The sequence below is a fragment of the Pecten maximus genome, chromosome 16, assembly GCF_902652985.1.
Source record: "Pecten maximus chromosome 16, xPecMax1.1, whole genome shotgun sequence".
Lineage (NCBI taxonomy): Eukaryota > Metazoa > Mollusca > Bivalvia > Pectinida > Pectinidae > Pecten > Pecten maximus.
Genome location: NC_047030.1, coordinates 28764351 through 28788537, shown reverse-complemented (window position 1 = coordinate 28788537; position 24187 = coordinate 28764351). Strand labels below are relative to the sequence as shown.

General features: G+C 41.4%; 1 protein-coding gene across 1 annotated transcript in view; it reads left to right on the top strand.

Annotated features, from left to right (window-relative positions):
- Window positions 1-3131: 3131 nt before the first annotated feature.
- Window positions 3132-24187, top strand: part of LOC117345121 (endothelin-converting enzyme homolog) — a 143531-nt gene continuing 122475 nt past the window's right edge. The window contains exon 1 of the mRNA XM_033908080.1: window positions 3132-3280. The gene's annotated coding sequence lies outside the window, so the exon portion shown is untranslated. The remainder of the gene's footprint in view (window positions 3281-24187) is intronic.

Genomic DNA, 24187 nt, shown 5'->3' with positions numbered 1-24187 from the left:
GTAAAGGATGAATTCCATTTCATTTTGATATGCCCTTATTATAATGATTTAAGGTTAAGATTTATCAAACAATATTATCATAAAAGACCATCTGTTTTTAAATTAACGCAACTTCTAAGTGTCCATAATGTAAGAGAATTGTCCAATTTAGGTAAATATCTTTACCTAGCATCAAAAAGGCGTAATTGAAAACTATTGATCATATACGTATTATATATATATAGATATCGTCTTGGTTATTATCCTCTATATCTTGATAAGCATGATATATAAAACCATTTTGAAAGATACATGTATATTTTTTTTTTCGAATTATCGTTTCATGTAAAATGTAAAATGAATTTATGAAATTACATGTCATTGCACCATAATATGATATTATGTTGGTCACTCTCCTTTTTACTTGTATAATTTATTAATTGATATGTTATCACATGTTGTCATTTTCACCTATGGGCCGAAAGGCCTACGGAATAAAATGAACTGAACTGAACTGAGGTAAGGTAGAGGAGCCTGGCAAAGCATGCTATTAATGGACCCCTGGGGGGGTAATTGGGGACTTGACAAAACTATAGCCAGGTGTAAAACAAGCACACCTTAAAACTGATCCTCATCTAAGACATATATATAGGTAAGGTGTTATGGAGGTCCATAAGGTGGTGGTAAGGTACGGTTTGGGCCCTAGGGCCCAGGTGGTCATGACAACAGGCATGTCCTGAGAGTACCAATTATACATACAGGTACATGTACATAACTTGTTGTGTAGATATTATATGTCTCTTACAGAACATAAATGAGAATATACGAAACTTCTAATTCTTGATTCTTGATTATGTACTATGAAATGATTTCGTGGTTGAATTAACAGATATTAGTGAAGAAACAATACATTGAATTTAAAAATAATTTTGCCTGATAAAATAATAAATATTAAAATATGTGTACATATACAGTGTACTTGAGAAAAAAATCTAAAAGCAGTCATCAAGGCCTAAAGTAGAATTAATCATTAATATAAAATGTATATTAATTACATCTAAAGAAAAATAAATAAAAAGCATCAAAATTTTGAAATCAGGAAGATAAACCTTAATATTACACTATAATGAAATCTTTTAAAAAAGAAAAACAATGATAAACAACCCACTACAAATCCAACTGATAGAGTTTTAATTCCTCTTGTGCAATATATCATATAAGAACCCCAGCCAATTTAATGTATCGTGTACACTTTGTGTTGGTGATTCGAAGATATACAAATGTAGATTTGAATTTCCTGTTGTAGTTGTACCGAAAGAAATATTTATAATATATGTACAATTCGTATCCATGTATGTAAATACATTGCGATCAAGGTATTCAGATCATCTAATCAAGTTTTTTTATTCACCAAATGCAATACAGCATATAGGTTATACAAATACGTAATACAATAATCATACAGAACATGCTTCTCAAGATGGCGGAGGATAATTCCTTACATTATTACTAAATACAATTAAATCAAATGAACGAACTTTATATAATGGCAAACTACAAATTCATAAGACATTTTCTTTTTGCATCAAACATTTACCAAATTTACTTTAAGTTTTATGCAGGCGTTGCAAATATGTTTTCAAAAAATGTTTTTCATTATGTACCTTTTGAGCAATCCAAACATAGTTAAACCCATGTCTACATAACTCATTTTTTATCTCAAAGACCCAGTTTAATTTATGATCAGGTTGTCTGATATTGAGCTCAAATAGAGCATCATAGCACGACTTTAATATACAGTTATCTAAAACCAATATTTCATGATCATTATTTTACGATGTACATGTAAAGTATATCTACCAGTCTCAGAATACACCATGGAGCTATTGACTGTTTTCTTCACATTTAGTAGTCCTTTAAGGAATAAAAGATGCACAGATTCTATTTTTGGTGCTGGGTGATGCCCCCACACCTCGCGAACAGTAATTAAGTATGCATGCTACATATGTATCAAATAGTGATAATTCAGTTTCAGCATTAAGCATATAATTTTTAATTCTACTTTTAAGAAGATAATATCATTTCCTTCCTTGTAATAGACGACTTCCACAATGATCATGTTAGGGTATCGGGCCGACCATCACTGCGCCATTGAAACGTTCCTTTAAGAACGTCGATGTAGCGCAGCGGTATAAGCTGGCTAGGTGATTGGGTGCCGTAGATCGTGAGTTAGAGGCCCGGTTTAAATATTTCTGTAGACTTGCCATGAGTAGGCAAAGAATTAACGACAATACATACAATACATATTCACAATCCACAATTTTCGTCTCGGATGAACTTTAAGTTGTCAAGCACAGCGTGTATTAACACAGATTTAGTAGTAAAGAGACGACGTCATGATTATGTTACCGAATCCCGCGCTTATTAATCCGCTGAGCCTTTTTCATTGCGTTTACGGTGATGTGAACGCAGTCAGAGTTTACTAATCAAAAGGGAGAGATGTAAATAAACATGTATGTCTAGTTCGTTTTATTTATTTTTTTAAAGATTATTCATGTCAACATCAGGAACAGATAACAGAATAGCATTTGTACACCAGGTTAACTATATGAGAAACATATACTTACCGTTGGTTACATATAGACATACGTGTAATTAACGAGTTAACCATACATTTTTAGGGAGTGAAGTTTTTATCAATACAATACGTGTTTGTTTAGGATACAACCAGCTGGTAACGTCATGTTTTATGATCAGTTGTCACAGAAAATAAAATGTCGGTATTGTATCGTTCACTGTATATATATATATTATGTACATGGATTTGTATACCAGATATGTGGCAGTGTATGTCTAATATATAACACATATAGCTTATCTAGTATATATGTCAGTGAGTGTTAAAAACCTTGAAAATTTTCCATCCAACAACTTTTTAATTTTTTTTTACTTCTTCACCATTGTGCTATTGTGGATTGACCACTGTAAATACACGGCTTTAATTGAATGTATATTTCACACACAAACTACATGGTGGTATAAGTAGGTTGTACGTGGAGTTCCTTTTTGAGGACCCTTCTCAGTCTCTGGATGTAATGCTGTGTAGCCTTCCCGTCAACTTAACGGGCATCGGTTATCAAAGAACGTATTATTTGTATGGAATCCGGACCAGACTTTTAGTCTCGCCTCCAAATGACAACAATGGTGTAAATTGAACTTCCGGTATGTAAACATCCAGCATCAGAAACAAGCGATTGCGTGAGAGGTTTGACGGGTCTGCTCCGAAAATCCTGATTGGAAGGTTTGTATATTCAATATGTGTCTTAGACTAGACCTGTTCGTTTATAGTTTACAGCGCACAGATACATGTATTAAGAAAACCGAAGTTTTAGCTCCGATCGATACTAGCACTTCAGCTGACATTTTGCGAGCCTGTACAGTTATTGGCCTGATCAGTGTCACATTGCTTTGCACACATTGTGTGGAATTAGGACATTCGATGACAGAACATGATTTGACATTAAGCTAGCATGATCACGCCACTATTCAGCATATGAACTGATGAAGCTAATGCCTTTGCTTTCATGTTAGCAATTTTGTGTTATATGCTATGGTTTTCACTTGTGGAATGATTCTAGATGTAATAATTAGTACAGTACTAATGAAAAACTAGCGATTATGAAACACACAAGACCAGCATGTACCTAGACGATGTCTCACAGTGAGCTAATACAGGTAGGCTAACTGTTGAATGTAAGAACGTGCTCATTAATTTATTACATTCTCACCTTGTCTAAGTGATATTTATAATAATATGTACAAAAGGACAGTTATTGTGGTATGTAGGAGTAATAGAAAAATATCTTACTAGCACCATGCAGGGATCCAATTAGGGATATCCCTCGCTCTGTAAGCCGCATATATACATGTATATGCATCCAATGATCGTGACTATAGCATTAATTGCAGGTGAATATGTAAATTTAAAATGACCTGTACTTTATAACAATACACCTTTATTTCTTGACAAAATCTTTGCCTCTGAAGACAACCACAACACATGCTCTTTTGATTGGATCCAGTTCCATGAAAACCTCTTTATCTCCTATACACGTAACTTGTTACATACACTATACGGCAACAAATCTGTAGTGGGAAGATGTCATGAAGACATATACCCTGCCCATGCTGGCATGAAGTGTTGACCTTTTCCTCTCTGATATATTCTCCACTACTAGGATAAAGGGGAAAGTCACATGCCAGCCTGATCTGGTAATGTTATCTGTACTCTCCACTTTTGCATTTGTTCGAAGCATTAATGGTACCGGTGTTTACATGTATGTGTTGATGTTGTAACCTGCATGGGTTGCAGAACTTGTTCAGTGATATATGGCCACATGCAGTTTGATGGCCTAATATGTGTACAATATATTAGCTTGTAGTGAAACTGGCTGGACCAACCAATATATTGCTAGTGCATGACCATGGAGTTGTACATAGCTCAGATGATTCTAAATAGCATCTGTGAGTTTTTTTGATGTTCGAGGTTATGCTTTGATTCCGTCAATCCATTGTTATTGCATTTTGATTCAGTTTTGGATTGGAGACTTCAGTGATGAAGAGGTGTGGTGTCAATATTGAAACTTAACTTGCTAGCTTGGTCAGGAGCTCAATTGGTCAGTACATTTCTATCTAAAGTTCAGAGGTCACAGGTACATTGTTTGCATGGTTATATTATCTATCATATATATATTACAGTGTAGCCTCAAGGTATCTTACCGAAGCATTTAGTGTCTGGATAACAGTTGTATCACTAATTGATTCATGGATTAAGAGTTGTAACTGAGTATTATATAATCATGGTGGAGATACTTCGGCAGTGTGTGTCAAGGAGACAAAGCACAAACTTACTGCAGCCTCCCAAAACACACCACTCACACATACACTTACTGCAGCCTCCCAAAACACACCACTCACACATACACTTACTGCAGCCTCCCAAAACACACCACTCACACATACACTTACTGCAGCCTCCCAAAACACACTCGCACATACACTTACTGCAGCCTCCAAAAACACACTTGCTCATACACTTACTGCAGCCTCCCAAAACACACTCGCACATACACTTACTGCAGCCTCACAAAACACACCACTCACACATACACTTACTGCAGCCTCCCAAAACACACCACTCACACATACACTTACTGTAGCCTCCCAAAACACACTCACACATACACTTACTGCAGCCTCCAAAAACACACTTGCTCATACACTTACTGCAGCCTCCCAAAACACACCACTCACACATACACTTACTGCAGCCTCCCAAAACACACCACTCACACATACACTTACTGCAGCCTCCCAAAACACACCACTCACACATACACTTACTGTAGCCTCCCAAAACACACCACTCACACATACACTTACTGCAGCCTCCCAAAACACACTCGCACATACACTTACTGCAGCCTCCCAAAACACACTCACACATACACTTACTGCAGCCTCCGAAAACACACTCGCACATACACTTACTGCAGCCTCCCAAAACACACTCACACATACACTTACTGCAGCCTCCCAAAACACACCACTCACACATACACTTACTGCAGCCTCCCAAAACACACTCGCACATACACTTACTGCAGCCTCCCAAAACACACTCACACATACACTTACTGCAGCCTCCCAAAACACACTCACACATACACTTACTGCAGCCTCCCAAAACACACTCACACATACACTTACTGCAGCCTCCCAAAACACACTCACACATACACTTACTGCAGCCTCCCAAAACACACTCGCACATACACTTACTGCAGCCTCCCAAAACACACTCGCACATACACTTACTGCAGCCTCCCAAAACACACACTCACACATACACTTACTGCAGCCTCCCAAAACACACTCACACATACACTTACTGCAGCCTCCCAAAACACACCACTCACACATACACTTACTGCAGCCTCCCAAAACACACTCGCACATACACTTACTGCAGCCTCCCAAAACACACTCACACATACACTTACTGCAGCCTCCCAAAACACACCACTCACACATACACTTACTGCAGCCTCCCAAAACACACCACTCACACATACACTTACTGCAGCCTCCCAAAACACCACTCACACATACACTTACTGCAGCCTCCCAAAACACACCACTCACACATACACTTACTGCAGCCTCCCAAAACACACCACTCACACATACACTTACTGCAGCCTCCCAAAACACACTCACACATACACTTACTGCAGCCTCCCAAAACACACCACTCACACATACACTTACTGCAGCCTCCCAAAACACACCACTCACACATACACTTACTGCAGCCTCCCAAAACACACTCGCACATACACTTACTGCAGCCTCCCAAAACACACCACTCACACATACACTTACTGCAGCCTCCCAAAACACACTCACACATACACTTACTGCAGCCTCCCAAAACACACCACTCACACATACACTTACTGCAGCCTCCCAAAACACACTCACACATACACTTACTGCAGCCTCCCAAAACACACTCGCACATACACTTACTGCAGCCTCCCAAAACACACTCGCACATACACTTACTGCAGCCTCCCAAAACACACTCACACATACACTTACTGCAGCCTCCCAAAACACACTCACACATACACTTACTGCAGCCTCCCAAAACACACCACTCACACATACACTTACTGCAGCCTCCCAAAACACACACTCACACATACACTTACTGCAGCCTCCCAAAACACACACTCACACATACACTTACTGCAGCCTCCCAAAACACACTCACACATACACTTACTGCAGCCTCCCAAAACACACCACTCACACATACACTTACTGCAGCCTCCCAAAACACACCACTCACACATACACTTACTGCAGCCTCCCAAAACACACCACTCACACATACACTTACTGCAGCCTCCCAAAACACACTCACACATACACTTACTGCAGCCTCCCAAAAACACACTCACACATACACTTACTGCAGCCTCCCAAAACACACTCACACATACACTTACTGCAGCCTCCCAAAACACACCACTCACACATACACTTACTGCAGCCTCCCAAAACACACTCACACATACACTTACTGCAGCCTCCCAAAACACCACTCACACATACACTTACTGCAGCCTCCCAAAACACACACTCACACATACACTTACTGCAGCCTCCCAAAACACACTCACACATACACTTACTGCAGCCTCCCAAAACACACTCACACATACACTTACTGCAGCCTCCCAAAACACACTCACACATACACTTACTGCAGCCTCCCAAAACACACTCACACATACACTTACTGCAGCCTCCCAAAACACACTCACACATACACTTACTGCAGCCTCCCAAAACACACCACTCACACATACACTTACTGCAGCCTCCCAAAACACACTCACACATACACTTACTGCAGCCTCCCAAAACACCACTCACACATACACTTACTGCAGCCTCCCAAAACACACCACTCACACATACACTTACTGCAGCCTCCCAAAACACACTCACACATACACTTACTGCAGCCTCCCAAAACACACACTCACACATACACTTACTGCAGCCTCCCAAACACACCACTCACACATACACTTACTGCAGCCTCCCAAAACACACTCACACATACACTTACTGCAGCCTCCCAAAACACACTCACACATACACTTACTGCAGCCTCCCAAACACACCACTCACACATACACTTACTGCAGCCTCCCAAAAACACACTCACACATACACTTACTGCAGCCTCCCAAAACACACTCGCACATACACTTACTGCAGCCTCCCAAAACAACACTCACACATACACTTACTGCAGCCTCCCAAACACACACTCACACATACACTTACTGCAGCCTCCCAAAACACACCACTCACACATACACTTACTGCAGCCTCCCAAAACACACCACTCACACATACACTTACTGCAGCCTCCCAAAACACACCACTCACACATACACTTACTGCAGCCTCCCAAAACACACTCACACATACACTTACTGCAGCCTCCCAAAACACACTCACACATACACTTACTGCAGCCTCCCAAAACACACCACTCACACATACACTTACTGCAGCCTCCCAAAAACCAAACATTATGCAGCCCCCAAACACACTCACACATACACTTACTGCAGCCTCCCAAAACACACCACTCACACATACACTTACTGCAGCCTCCCAAAACACACTCACACATACACTTACTGCAGCCTCCCAAAACACACCACTCACACATACACTTACTGCAGCCCCCCACAACACACCACTCACACATACACTTACTGCAGCCTCCCAAAACACACTCACACATACACTTACTGCAGCCTCCCAAAACACACTCACACATACACTTACTGCAGCCTCCCAAAACACACTTGCTCATACACTTACTGCAGCCTCCCAAAACACACTCGCACATACACTTACTGCAGCCTCCCAAAACACACTCGACATACACTTACTGCAGCCTCCCAAAACACACCACTCACTACGCACAAAACCACTTACTGCAACTTACTCGCAGCCTCCCAAAACACACTCGCACATACACTTACTGCAGCCTCCCAAAACACACCACTCACACATACACTTACTGCAGCCTCCCAAAACACACCACTCACACATACACTTACTGCAGCCTCCCAAAACACACTCACACATACACTTACTGCAGCCTCCCAAACACACCACTCACACATACACTTACTGCAGCCTCCCAAAACACACTCACACATACACTTACTGCAGCCTCCCAAAACACACCACTCACACATACACTTACTGCAGCCTCCCAAAACACACTCACACATACACTTACTGCAGCCTCCCAAAACACACCACTCACACATACACTTACTGCAGCCTCCCAAAACACACTCACACATACACTTACTGCAGCCTCCCAAAACACACCACTCACACATACACTTACTGCAGCCTCCCAAAACACACCACTCACACATACACTTACTGCAGCCTCCCAAAACACACTCACACATACACTTACTGCAGCCTCCCAAAACACACACTCACACATACACTTACTGCAGCCTCCCAAAACACACCACTCACACATACACTTACTGCAGCCTCCCAAAACACACACTCACACATACACCTACTGCAGCCTCCCAAAACACCACTCACACATACACTTACTGCAGCCTCCCAAAACACACCACTCACACATACACTTACTGCAGCCTCCCAAAACACACTCACACATACACTTACTGCAGCCTCCCAAACACACCACTCACACATACACTTACTGCAGCCTCCCAAAACACACACTCACACATACACTTACTGCAGCCTCCTAAAACACACTCACACATACACTTACTGCAGCCTCCCAAACACACTCACACATACACTTACTGCAGCCTCCCAAAACACACTCACACATACACTTACTGCAGCCTCCCAAAACACACCTCACACATACACTTACTGCAGCCTCCCAAAACACACCACTCACACATACACTTACTGCAGCCTCCCAAAACACACTCACACATACACTTACTGCAGCCTCCCAAAACACACCACTCACACATACACTTACTGCAGCCTCCCAAAACACACTCACACATACACTTACTGCAGCCTCCCAAAACACACTCACACATACACTTACTGCAGCCTCCCAAAACACACTCGCACATACACTTACTGCAGCCTCCCAAAACACACTCGCACATACACTTACTGCAGCCTCCCAAAACACACCACTCACACATACACTTACTGCAGCCTCCCAAAACACACTCACACATACACTTACTGCAGCCTCCCAAAACACACCACTCACACATACACTTACTGCAGCCTCCCAAACACACACTCACACATACACTTACTGCAGCCTCCCAAACACACACTCACACATACACTTACTGCAGCCTCCCAAAACACACTCACACATACACTTACTGCAGCCTCCCAAAACACACTCACACATACACTTACTGCAGCCTCCCAAAACACACTCACACATACACTTACTGCAGCCTCCCAAAACACACTCACACATACACTTACTGCAGCCTCCCAAAACACACTCACACATACACTTACTGCAGCCTCCCAAAACACACTCACACATACACTTACTGCAGCCTCCCAAAACACACTCACACATACACTTACTGCAGCCTCCCAAAACACACTCGCACATACACTTACTGCAGCCTCCCAAAACACACTCACACATACACTTACTGCAGCCTCCCAAAACACACTCGCACATACACTTACTGCAGCCTCCCAAAACACACCACTCGCACATACACTTACTGCAGCCTCCCAAACACACACTCACACATACACTTACTGCAGCCTCCCAAAACACACTCGCACATACACTTACTGCAGCCTCCCAAAACACACCACTCACACATACACTTACTGCAGCCTCCCAAAACACACTCACACATACACTTACTGCAGCCTCCCAAAACACACTCACACATACACTTACTGCAGCCTCCCAAAACACACTCACACATACACTTACTGCAGCCCTCCCAAAACACACTCACACATACACTTACTGCAGCCTCCCCAAAACACCCCACTCACACATACACTTACTGCAGCCTCCCAAACACACCACTCACACATACACTTACTGCAGCCTCCCAAAACACACTCACACATACACTTACTGCAGCCTCCCAAAACACCACTCACACATACACTTACTGCAGCCTCCCAAAACACACTCACACATACACTTACTGCAGCCTCCCAAAACACACTCGCACATACACTTACTGCAGCCTCCCAAAACACACTCACACATACACTACTGCAGCCTCCCAAAACACACCTCACACATACCACTTACTGCAGCCTCCCAAAACACACACTCACACATACACTTACTGCAGCCTCCCAAAACACACTCGCACATACACTTACTGCAGCCTCCCAAAACACCACTCACACATACACTTACTGCAGCCTCCCAAAACACACTCAGCACATACACTACTGTAGCCTCCCAAAACACACTCGCACATACACTTACTGCAGCCTCCCAAAACACACTCACACATACACTTACTGCAGCCTCCCAAAACACACTCACACATACACTTACTGCAGCCTCCCAAAACACACTCGCACATACACTTACTGCAGCCTCCCAAAACACACCACTCACACATACACTTACTGCAGCCTCCCACAACACACCACTCACACATACACTTACTGCAGCCTCCCAAAACACACTCACACATACACTTACTGCAGCCTCCCAAAACACCACTCACACATACACTTACTGCAGCCTCCCAAAACACCACTCACACATACACTTACTGCAGCCCTCCCAAAACACACCACTCACACATACACTTACTGCAGCCTCCCAAAACACCACTCACACATACACTTACTGCAGCCTCCCAAAACACACTCACACATACACTTACTGCAGCCTCCCAAAACACACTCACACATACACTTACTGCAGCCTCCCAAAACACACTCACACATACACTTACTGCAGCCTCCCTCAAACACACTCGCTACATACACTTACTGCAGCCTCCCAAACACACCACTCAGCACATACACTTACTGCAGCCTCACAAAACACACCACTCACACATACACTTACTGCAGCCTCCACAAAACACACACTCACACATACACTTACTGCAGCCTCCCAAACACACCACTCACACCATACACTTACTGCAGCCTCCCAAAACACACCACTCACACATACACTTACTGCAGCCTCCCAAAACACACTCACACATACACTTACTGCAGCCTCCCAAAACACACCTCCACATACACTTACTGCAGCCTCCCAAAACACACTCACACATACACTTACTGCAGCCTCCCAAACACACCACTCACACATACACTTACTGCAGCCTCCCAAAACACACCACTCACACATACACTTACTGCAGCCTCCCAAAACACACTCGCACATACACTTCATGTATGCATCTCACACACAGGGGAGGCCATTCTTTAATGAGTGTAGGTGTTGATAGGACGATAAAACAATAGAAAACTATACAATAATGCATCAGAACCATTATGTAATTCCTTCCTCGGAGTCAAAACATGTCAAAAACTCTCTACATTAAAATTTGGATCTGAGGAAGAACCACTGTGTTGGACTCACTCTTAGTATGAGTATTATTATTTTGATATCCAAGCTAGGTCATTTGTATACAGTTATTATTATATAATATACATTCAATTAAAATGAGACTCAAAAGGACAGTAGTAATACATATATATAAATCAATTACTTAACACAGTTGCTCACTGTTGGTGTTGTTAAAAGTACAGGACATTATATAAGTAATAAATGGAATAGTCATTGTCAACTCCAAAAAAACTTACAAGGTATGTTTGTTTGGAGATTGTACATCAATTTATAAACAAACACAATATTTGATTCCTGGAAATTCTATATAGATCTACATTATCTAGACCAAGTTACTATATGAATACATGTAAACACATGATATTTACTTCCTGGAAATTATATATAGATCTACATTATCTAGACCAATTTACTATATGAATCTTGTAAACACATGATATTTACTTCCTGGAAATTCTTTACTGATCTATCTGGATCAATGTACAGACATGCCTGTGGCCCTGATTGGTTTCCTTTGTATAAGCCTAACAGCCAAATGCAATACTTCATAAAATCTGCCAGCCATTGGCCATTCCATTTCTGGATTCCCTAATTTCAGTGCTAAATTTATATGTGCTAACTATAGATATATTGGCTGGGAATATTTTGACCAATTTTACATGTTTGAAGCTGAAAATATAGTTTTAAACAACACAATATAAAAGTGTCCTTAAAAGGTACAGAACTGTTGAAAATTTTGCAACTTGGGCAAATTGGAGATTTCCCTTTGAATTGGAAGGAGAGTGTGGTGAAAACTGATTTATAAACTTTAAAAGTATTTGTAATTATAACCTTTCCAAAATATATAAATGTTAACAAGTATGAAAAGGACCCTGAAATTAAGGATAATAGAACCATTGTCATTATACATTTGATTCATTTTTTGGAGAAAGCAAGCACCATATTTATACATCAATTAACATTCTATCCTACATAAACTGGTAATACATTTATATCTTAAAATTAAGCTATTCTTTTCCCACTTCAACATCCTAAATAAACAGAGCTCTATAAAAAATAAAAGTTTGATTTACAATATTATGTCTTGAAATTTTAAACTCATCTTTAAATGATCACTATTAAACTATATATGAAGCTATTACAGTATTTAGTAATTGTATGTAAGTAATATAAAATCTGATAAAGGATCCGACTGTACTTTTTGCCATCCTGGATACTCGAGTTACAAATGTATACACCTCCTAGCCCCTGAAGTAACAGGGATCCGCGGAGGACCTTTAGCTTGCTTTCAACTCATTCTGAGACTTCTAACCCTTTTATCCCTTCCTCAGTATGTATTGGGAGTTGAAGTGCCTACTAGTTATTTTACAGAACATCAATGAATTATACATATTTATTATATATTAGGATTCTCGTATCATTTCATCAAGAAATATCATAACTATATTTTTCTGAACATTATTATATCCTAACTTGTTGAGTTGAAATGTACCCTATATATATAGCTCAATTAAAGTAATGCCAAACAATGACATTGTGACTGGAACCTGTAATAAAATGCCTAAACTTCATTGAGAAGGATATTTATAAATTCAGGCTTTCTGTAGATGTTTTAATAAAATAATTATTATTATAATTACTATTTGTTTGCAGAAAGATACAACAACATTTTAGAATGGACTGTATGCCTGTATGTATGTGTTTGTGGAAATGCTTTTTATATTGGGATCAAAACATAGATCTGCATATTTCTAACAAATGGTGAAAAGCTGTGACAAATTATCATCCCTAATATTATGAAAGAGTTTTGACCATATAATTATATATATGCTAAAACATTGTACATTTTGATGAGAATCAATGATTTATATAAAACAATATAATAACAATTTGTTCACTTCAATGAGAATTAATTAGGGGATAGTATATGGTTTTGAGTGGCTATACTGGCGATTAGAACATGAAATTTGGTTTGAACTCGAGACCGATAGTCTCGAGTTCAAACCAAATTTCATGTTCTAATTGCCAGTATAGCCACTCAAAATAACGTACTATCCCCATTCTAACACGTTTACTATCGCATATATTTAGAAACATTGTTTTACATCGCTACAAGTACGCTGTTAAGTACTCTGTGACCTCCGCTAGTTACGTGTCATACTGTGGCGGAATGACCAATCAGAAAGAAACTTTCAAAGTCGGTCAATTGGCCATGCCCATACTGGCGAGAGTTCGATCTGTATGTTGACGAAGCGGTGTATTTGGATTGTTGCGAAAGTCCTGTTATCGAAGATTTAACAACATATTTGTATTTATGCAGTATGCATAAAGACATGGGCGTTTTGACAAAGTCAGTGTTGATGTGTTTCTACAGGTTCAACTGTTATGTGAAAGTTATGTGCACTTGTTTCATTTCATTTCGGATTTTACTTGGATACTGTAGGCCTAAGCTTAGATGCCAACACACGGACGAAATGAACGTTTCAATCAATAAATGATGGTAAGAATTATGATGTTAACGATTTTTGTTAAATTTATTCAGTTATCTCATCTTTTCGATTTCTTCATTTTCGATTCCAATCTCATGGATCATCAATCATAAATGGTGCAGAGTGTTGAATTTCGGTATGAGTCGAACTTGACGCCATATTGTTTTGATTATAAATGGGGCGTGGCTTAACAGGATAGATCATGGTTCTATCGCAGATTAGAACCTGGTCAGTAGCCAATAAAAACATGCATGACTGGAGGTATGTTTGGTGGTAGTGGTGGCTGGAGGTGTGTTTGGTGGCAGTAGTGGTGATGGTAAGTGGGAAGGTGGCGGTGGCTGGAGGTGTGTTTAATGGTAGTGATGGTAAGTGGGAGGGATTGGTGGTTGGAGGTGTGTGGTGGTAGTGGTGGTGATGGTATGTAGAACGGGGTGGTGGCTGGAGGTGTGGTTGGTAGTAGTGGTAGTGATGGTAAGTGGGAGGGGGATGGTGGTTGGAGGTGTGGTTGGTGTTAGTGGTGGTGATGGTAAGTGGGAGGGGGTGGTGGCTGGAGGTGTGTTTGGTGGCAGTAGTGGTGATGGTAAGTGGGAGGGTGGCGGTGGCTGGAGGTGTGTTTAATGGTAGTGATGGTAAGTGGGAGGGATTGGTGGTTGGAGGTGTGTGGTGGTAGTGGTGGTGATGGTATGTAGAACGGGGTGGTGGCTGGAGGTGTGGTTGGTAGTAGTGGTGGTGATGGTAAGTGGGAGGGGGTGGTGGCTGGAGGTATGTGGTGATAGTGGTGGTGATGGTAATTGGGAGGGGGATGGTGGCTGGAGGTGTGCTTTGTAGTAGTGGTAGTGATGGTAAGTGGGAGGGGGATGGTGGTTGGTGGTGTGGTTGGTGTTAGTGGTGGTGATGGTAAGTGGGAGGGGGTGGTGGCTGGAGGTGTGTGGTGGTAGTGGTGGTGATGGTAAGTGGGAGGGGGATGGTGGCTGGAGGTGTGGTTGGTAGTAGTGGTAGTGATGGTAAGTGGGAGGGGGTGGTGGCTGGAGGTGTGTGGTGATAGTGGTGGTGATGGTAAGTGGGAGGGGGTGGTGGCTGGAGGTGTGTGGTGATAGTGGTGGTGATGGTAAGTGGGAGGGGGATGGTGGCTGGAGGTGTGCTTTGTAGTAGTGGTAGTGATGGTAAGTGGGAGGGGGATGGTGGCTGGAGGTGTGGTTGGTGGTAGTGGTGGTGATGGTAAGTAGGAGGGGGTTGGTGGTTGGAGGTGTGTGGTGGTTTTAATTTGGTTGTGATGGTAAGTTGGAGGGGGATGGTGGCTGGAGGGGTGTGTGGTGGTGGTGGTCATAATCAATTGTTGGGAATCACGCTCAGTTGCTTTTCAGATTAAATATTGATATTATTGTAAACTTTATTTATTTACAACAGTTGAGAAACAAGTTACATTAACTTATATTAATCACGCTTGTTGGCCCAGATGGAAGCGCGCGCTAGAGGGGTCTCACTGTGGGAGGAAACCAGAGTACCTGGGGAAAACCCACGTGGTCGGGCAGGTGACCCCATACCTTTTCACGTCTGATAGGGGAATCGAACCCCGGCCCCCTTGGTAAAAGGCCAGTGTGTTACCACTGTGCCACCCTACCACCCATTGGTACCCTACCACCCATTGGTACCCTACCACTCATTGGTACCCTACCACCCATTGGTACCCTACCACCCATTGGTACCCTACCACCCATTGGTACCCTACCACTCATTGGTACCCTACCACCCATTGGTACCCTACCACCCATTGGTACCCTACCACCCATTGGTACCCTACCACTCATTGGTACCCTACCACCCATTGGTACCCTACCACTCATTGGTACCCTACCACCCATTGGTACCCTACCACTCATCAATATTGATATTAATTGATTATCAGAAAAACACTAATTAATAGCTTTTTGAATGAGTAATGGGTATCACTTCCTGGTACATTGAAGATATCTTGAGATGTACAATATGTGTTCAAAACTTGAGGTTTTCTTGGATATTTAACTATTTAAGATTTCAAACTACCTGGTATATCTGATCATTTTGACTAATCTGACTGAAAATATGCAGACTATGTTTTGGTTCCTAGTAAGTTTGCTCTTCTATGCCAAATAACACATCTTTCTAATTTTACTGCTGCAGTTGGACATAACATGATTGGAATAAGAATGGAGAAAGTAAGATACTAATAGTAACCCTGAGTGTTTGTATAATGCCATCGATGGATATCCAGCACTAATTGTATCCCCTGTCTGTATGTGAGATTTCCAACACTAATTGTACCCCTGTCTGTATGTGTGATACCCAACACTAATTGTAGCCCTGTCTGTGTTTGATATCCAACACTAATTGTACCCCTGTCTGTGTAGGATATCCAACACTAATTGTACCCCTGTCTGTATGTGAGATATCCAACACTAATTGTAACCCTGTCTGTGTATGATATCCAACACTAATTGTACCCCTGTCTGTATGTGAGATATCCAACACTAATTGTACCCCTGTCTGTGTATGATATCCAACACTAATTGTAACCCTGACTGTATGTGTGATATCCAACACTAATTGTACCCCTGTCTGTATGTGTGATATCCGACACTAATTGTAACCCTGTCTGTATGTGAGATATCCAACACTAATTGTACCCCTGTCTGTATGTGTGATATCCGACACTAATTGCAACCCTGTCTGTATGATAGATATCCAACACTAATTGTATCCCTGTCTGCATGATGGATATCCAACACTAATTGTACCCGTCTGTGTATGATATCCAACACTAATTGTACCCCTGACTGTATGTGTGATATCCGACACTAATTGTACCCCTGTCTGTGTATCAGATATACAACACTTATTGTACCCCTGTCTATGTGAGATATCTAACACTAATTGTATCCCTGTCTGTATGTGAGATATCCAACACTAATTGTACACCTGTTTGTATGTGAGATATCCAACACTAATTGTACCCCTGTCTGTATGTGAGATATCCAACACTAATTGTACCCCTGTCTGTGTATGATATCCAACACTAATTGTACCCCTGTCTGTATGTGTGATATATCCAACACTAATTGTAGCCCTGTCTGTGTATCAGATATCCTACACTAATTGTACCCCTGACTGTCTGTGTGTGCTATCCAACACTAATTGTACCCCTGACTGTATGTGTGATATCAGACACTAATTGTACCCCTGTCTGTATGTGAGATATCCAACACTAATTGTAGCCCTACCTGTGTATCAGATATCCAACACTAATTGTACCCCTGTCTGTGTATCAGATATCCAACACTAATTGTACCCCTGTCTGTGTGAGATATCCAACACTAATTGTACCCCTGTCTGTGTATCAGATATCCAACACTTATTGTACCCCTGTCTGTATGTGATACCCTACACTAATTGTACCCCTGTCTGTATGTGTGAGATATCCAACACTCATTGTAACCCTGTTTGTATGTGAGATATCCAACACTCATTGTAACCCTGTCTGTATGTGAGATATCCAACACTAATTGTAGCCCTGTCTGTGTATCAGATATACAACACTAATTGTACCCCTGTCTGTGTGTGATATCCAACACTAATTGTACCCCTGTCTGTGTGTGTGAGATATCCAACACTCATTGTAACCCTGTCTGTATGTGAGATATCCAACACTAATTGTAACCCTGTATGTGTGTGAGATATCAAACACTAATTGTACCCCTGTCTGTATGTGTGATATATCCAACACTAATTGTAGCCCTGTCTGTGTATCAGATATCCAACACTAATTGTACCCCTGTCTGTATGTGTGATATCCAGCACTAATTGTACCCCTGTCTGTGTGAGATATCCAACACTAATTGTACCCCTGTCTGTATGTGAGATATCCAACACTAAGTGTAACCCTGTCTGTATGTGAGATATCCAACACTAAGTGTAACCCTGTCTGTATGTGAGATATTCAACACTAATTGTACCCCTGTCTGTATGTGAGATATTCAACACTAATTGTACCCCTGTCTGTATGTGAGATATCCAACACTAATTGTACCCCTGTCTGTGTATGATATCCAACACTAATTGTACACCTGTCTGTATGTGAGATACCCAACACTAATTGTACCCCTGACTGTATGTGAGATATCCAACACTAATTGTACCCCTGTCTGTATGTGAGATATTCAACACTAATTGTATCCCCTGTCTGTATGTGAGATATTCAACACTAATTGTACCCCTGTCTGTATGTGAGATATTCAACACTAATTGTACCCCTGTCTGTATGTGAGATATCCAACACTAAGTGTAACCCTGTCTGTATGTGAGATATTCAACACTTATTGTACCCCTGTCTGTATGTGATACCCAACACTTATTGTACCCCTGTCTGTATGTGATACCCAACACTTATTGTACCCCTGTCTGTATGTGTGATATCCAGCACTAATTGTACCCCTGTCTGTATGTGATATCCAACACTCATTGTAACCCTGTCTGTATGTGTGATATCTAGCACTAATTGTACCCCTGTCTGTGTGTGATATCCAACACTCATTGTAACCCTGTCTGTATGTGAGATATCCAACACTTATTGTACCCCTGTCTGTATGTGAGATATCCAACACTAATTGTACCCCTGTCTGTATGTGTGATATCCGACACTAATTGTACCCCTGTCTGTATGTGATATCCAACACTAATTGTATCCCTGTCTGTGTGAGATATCCAACACTAATTGTACCCCTGTCTGTATGTGAGATATCCAACACTAATTGTACCCCTGTCTGTGTATCAGATATCCAACACTAATTGTACCCCTGTCTGTGTGAGATACCCAACACTAATGTACCCCTGTCTGTATGTGAGATATCAAACACTAATTGTACCCCTGTCTGTATGTGAGATATCAAACACTAATTGTACCCCTGTCTGTATGTGAGATATCCAACACTAATTTTACCCCTGTCTGTATGTGTGATATCCAACACTAATTGTACCCCTGTCTGTATGTGAGATATCCAACACTAATTGTAACCCTGTCTGTATATCAGATATCCAACACTAATTGTAACCCTGTCTGTATGTGTGATACCCAACAATAATTGTACCCCTGTCTGTGTGAGATATCCAACACTAATTGTACCCCTGTCTGTGTATGATATCCAACACTAATTGTACCCCTGTCTGTATGTGTGATATCCAACACTAATTGTACCCCTGTCTGTATGTGTGATATCCGACACTAATTGTACCCCTGTCTGTATGTGTGATATCCAACACTAATTGTAACCCTGTCTGTATGTGTGATATCCGACACTTATTGTACCCCTGTCTGTATGATAGATATCCAACACTAATTGTACCCCTGTCTGTATGTGTGATATCCGACACTAATTGTACCCCTGTCTGTGTGAGATATCCAACACTAATTGTAACCCTGTCTGTATGTGTGATACCCAACACTAATTGTACACCTGTCTGTATGTGTGATATCCAACACTAATTGTACCCCTGTCTGTATGTGTGATATCCGACACTAATTGTACCCCTGTCTGTATGTGTGATATCCGACACTAATTGTACTCCTGTCTGTATGTGAGATATCCAACACTAATTGTACCCCTGTCTGTGTGAGATATCCAACACTAATTGTACCCCTGTCTGTATGTGAGATATCAAACATAATTGTAACCCTGTCTGTATGTGATATCCAACACTAATTGTACCCCTGTCTGTGTGTGATATCCAACACTAATTGTACCCCTGTCTGTGTGTGAGATACCCAACACTTATTGTACCCCTGTCTGTGTATCAGATATCCAACACTAATTGTACCCCTGTCTGTGTGTGATATCAAACACTAATTGTAACCCTGTCTGTGTGTGATATCCAACACTAATTGTACCCCTGTCTGTGTATCAGATATCCTCACTAATTGTACCCCTGTCTGTGTGTGATATCCAACACTAATTGTACCCCTGTCTGTGTGAGATATCCAACACTAATTGTATCCCCTGTCTGTATGTGTGATAACCAACACTAATTGTACCCCTGTCTGTGTGAGAGATCCAACACTAATTGTACCCCTGTCTGTATGTGTGATATCCAACACTAATTGTACCCCTGTCTGTGTGTGATATCCAACACTAATTGTACCCCTGTCTGTGTGTGATATCCAACACTAATTGTACCCCTGTCTGTATGTGTGATATCCAACACTAATTGTACCCCTGTCTGTATGTGAGATACCCAACACTAATGGTACCCCCTGTCTGTATGATAGATATCCAACACTAATTGTACCCCTGTCTGTGTGTGAGATATCCAACACTAATTGTTCCCCTGTCTGTGAGTGAGATACCCAACACTAATTGTACCCCTATCAGATATCTGACACTAATTGTACCCCTGTCTGTATGTGTGATATCCAACACTAATTGTACCCCTGTCTGTATGTGAGATATCCAACACTTATTGTACCCCTATCTGTATGTGTGATATCCGACACTAATTGTACCCCTGTCTGTATGTGTGATATCCAACACTAATTATACCCCTGTCTGTGTGAGATATCCAACACTAATTGTACCCCTGTCTGTATGTGAGATATCAAACACTAATTGTAACCCTGTCTGTATGTGATATCCAACACTAATTGTACCCCTGTCTGTGTGTGATATCCAACACTAATTGTACCCCTGTCTGTGAGTGAGATATCCAACACTAATTGTACCCCTGTCTGTTTGTGAGATATCCAACACTAATTGTACCCCTGTCTGTGTGTGATATCCAACACTAATTGTAACCCTGTCTGTGTGTGATATCCAACACTAATTGTACCCCTGTCTGTATGTGTGATATCCAACACTAATTGTAACCCTGTCTGTATGTGAGATATCCGACACTAATTGTACCCCTGTCTGTATGTGTGATATCCAACATTAATTGTACCCCCGTCTGTATGTGTGATATCCAACACTAATTGTGACCCTGTCTGTGTGAGATATCCAACACTAATTGTACCCCTGTCTGTATGTGAGATATCCAACACTAATTGTACCCCTGTCTGTGTGCGAGATATCCAACACTAATTGTACCCCTGTCTGTATGTGAGATACCCAACACTAATGGTACCCCCTGTCTGTATGTGAGATATCCAACACTAATTGTACCCCTGTCTGTGTGTGAGATATCCAACACTAATTGTACCCCTGTCTGTGAGTGAGATACCCAACACTAATTGTACCCCTATCAGATATCTGACACTAATTGTACCCCTGTCTGTATGTGTGATATCCAACACTAATTGTACCCCTGTCTGTATGTGTGATATCCAACACTAATTGTAACCCTGTCTGTGTGTGATATCCAACACTAATTGTACCCCTGTCTGTATGTGTGATATCCGACACTAATTGTACCCCTGTCTGTATGTGTGATATCCAACACTAATTGTACCCCTGTCTGTGTGAGATATCCAACACTAATTGTACCCCTGTCTGTATGTGAGATATCCAACACTAATTGTAACCCTGTCTGTATGTGATATCCAACACTAATTGTACCCCTGTCTGTGAGTAAGATATCCAACACTAATTGTACCCCTGTCTGTTTGTGAGATATCCAACACTAATTGTACCCCTGTCTGTGTGTGATATCCAACACTAATTGTAACCCTGTCTGTGTGTGATATCCAACACTAATTGTACCCCTGTCTGTATGTGTGATATCCAACACTAATTGTAACCCTGTCTGTATGTGAGATATCCAACACTAATTGTACCCCTGTCTGTATGTGTGATATCCGACACTAATTGTACCCCCGTCTGTATGTGTGATATCCAACACTAATTGTAACCCTGTCTGTGTGAGATATCCAACACTAATTGTACCCCTGTCTGTATGTGAGATATCCAACACTAATTGTACCCCTGTCTGTATGTGAGATATCCAACACTAATTGTACCCCTGTCTGTGTGTGAGATATCCAACACTAATTGTACCCCTGTCTGTGAGTGAGATACCCAACACTAATTGTCCCCCTATCAGATATCTGACACTAATTGTACCCCTGTCTGTGTGAGATATCCAACACTAATTGTACCCCTGTCTGTATGTGAGATATCCAACATTAATTGTACACCTGTCTGTTTGTGAGATATACAACAATAATTGTACCCCTGTCTGTGTGTGAGATATCCAACACTAATTGTACCCCTGTCTGTATATTAGATATCCAACACTAATTGTACCCGTCTGTATGTGAGATATCCAGCACTAATTGTAACCCTGTCTGTGTATCAGATATCCAACACTAATTGTACCCCTGTCCGTGTATCAGATATACAACACTCATTGTACCCCTGTCTGTGTATGATATCCAACACTAATTGTACCCCTATCAGATATCTGACACTAATTGTACCCGTCTGTATGTGAGATATCCAACACTAATTGTACCCCTGTCTGTATGTGAGATATCCAACACTAATTGTACACCTGTCTGTGTGAGACATCCAACACTAACTGTACCCCTGTCTGTGTGTGAGATACCCAACAATAATTGTACCCCTGTCTGTGTGTGATATCCAACACTAATTGTACCCCTGTCTGTGTGTGAGATATCCAACACTAATTGTACCCCTGTCTGTGTGTGATATCCAACACTAATTGTACCCCTGTCTGTGTGAGATATCCAACACTAATTGTACCCCTGTCTGTATGTGAGATATACAACAATAATTGTACCCCTGTCTGTGTGTGATATCCAACACTAATTGTACCCCTGTCTGTGTATCAGATATCCAACACTAATTGTAACCCTGTCTGTACTTTGGATATCCAGCACTAATTGTACCCCTATCAGATATCCAACACTAATTGTACCCCTGTCTGTATGTGAGATATACAACACTAATTGTACACCTGTCTGTGTGAGACATCCAACACTAATTGTACCCCTGTCTGTGTGTGAGACATCCAACACTAATTGTACCCCTGTCTGTGTGTGTGATATCCAACACTAATTGTACCCCTGTCTGTGTATGATATCCAACACTAATTGTACCCCTGTCTGTGTATCAGATATACAACACTAATTGTACCCCTGTCTGTACTTTGGATATCCAGCACTAATTGTACCCCTGTCTGTACTTTGGATATCCAGCACTAATTGTACCCCTGTCTGTACTTTGGATATCCAACACTAACTGTACCCCTGTCTGTATATTAGATATCCAACACTAATTGTACCCCTGTCTGTATATTAGATATCCAACACTAATTGTACCCCTGTCTGTGTATGATATCCAACACTAATTGTACCCCTGTCTGTGTATGATATCCGACACTAATTGTACCCCTGACTGTATGTATGATATCCGACACTAATTGTACCCCTGACTGTATGTGTGATATCCAACACTAATTGTACCCCTGTCTGTGTATGATATCCAACACTAATTGTACCCCTGTC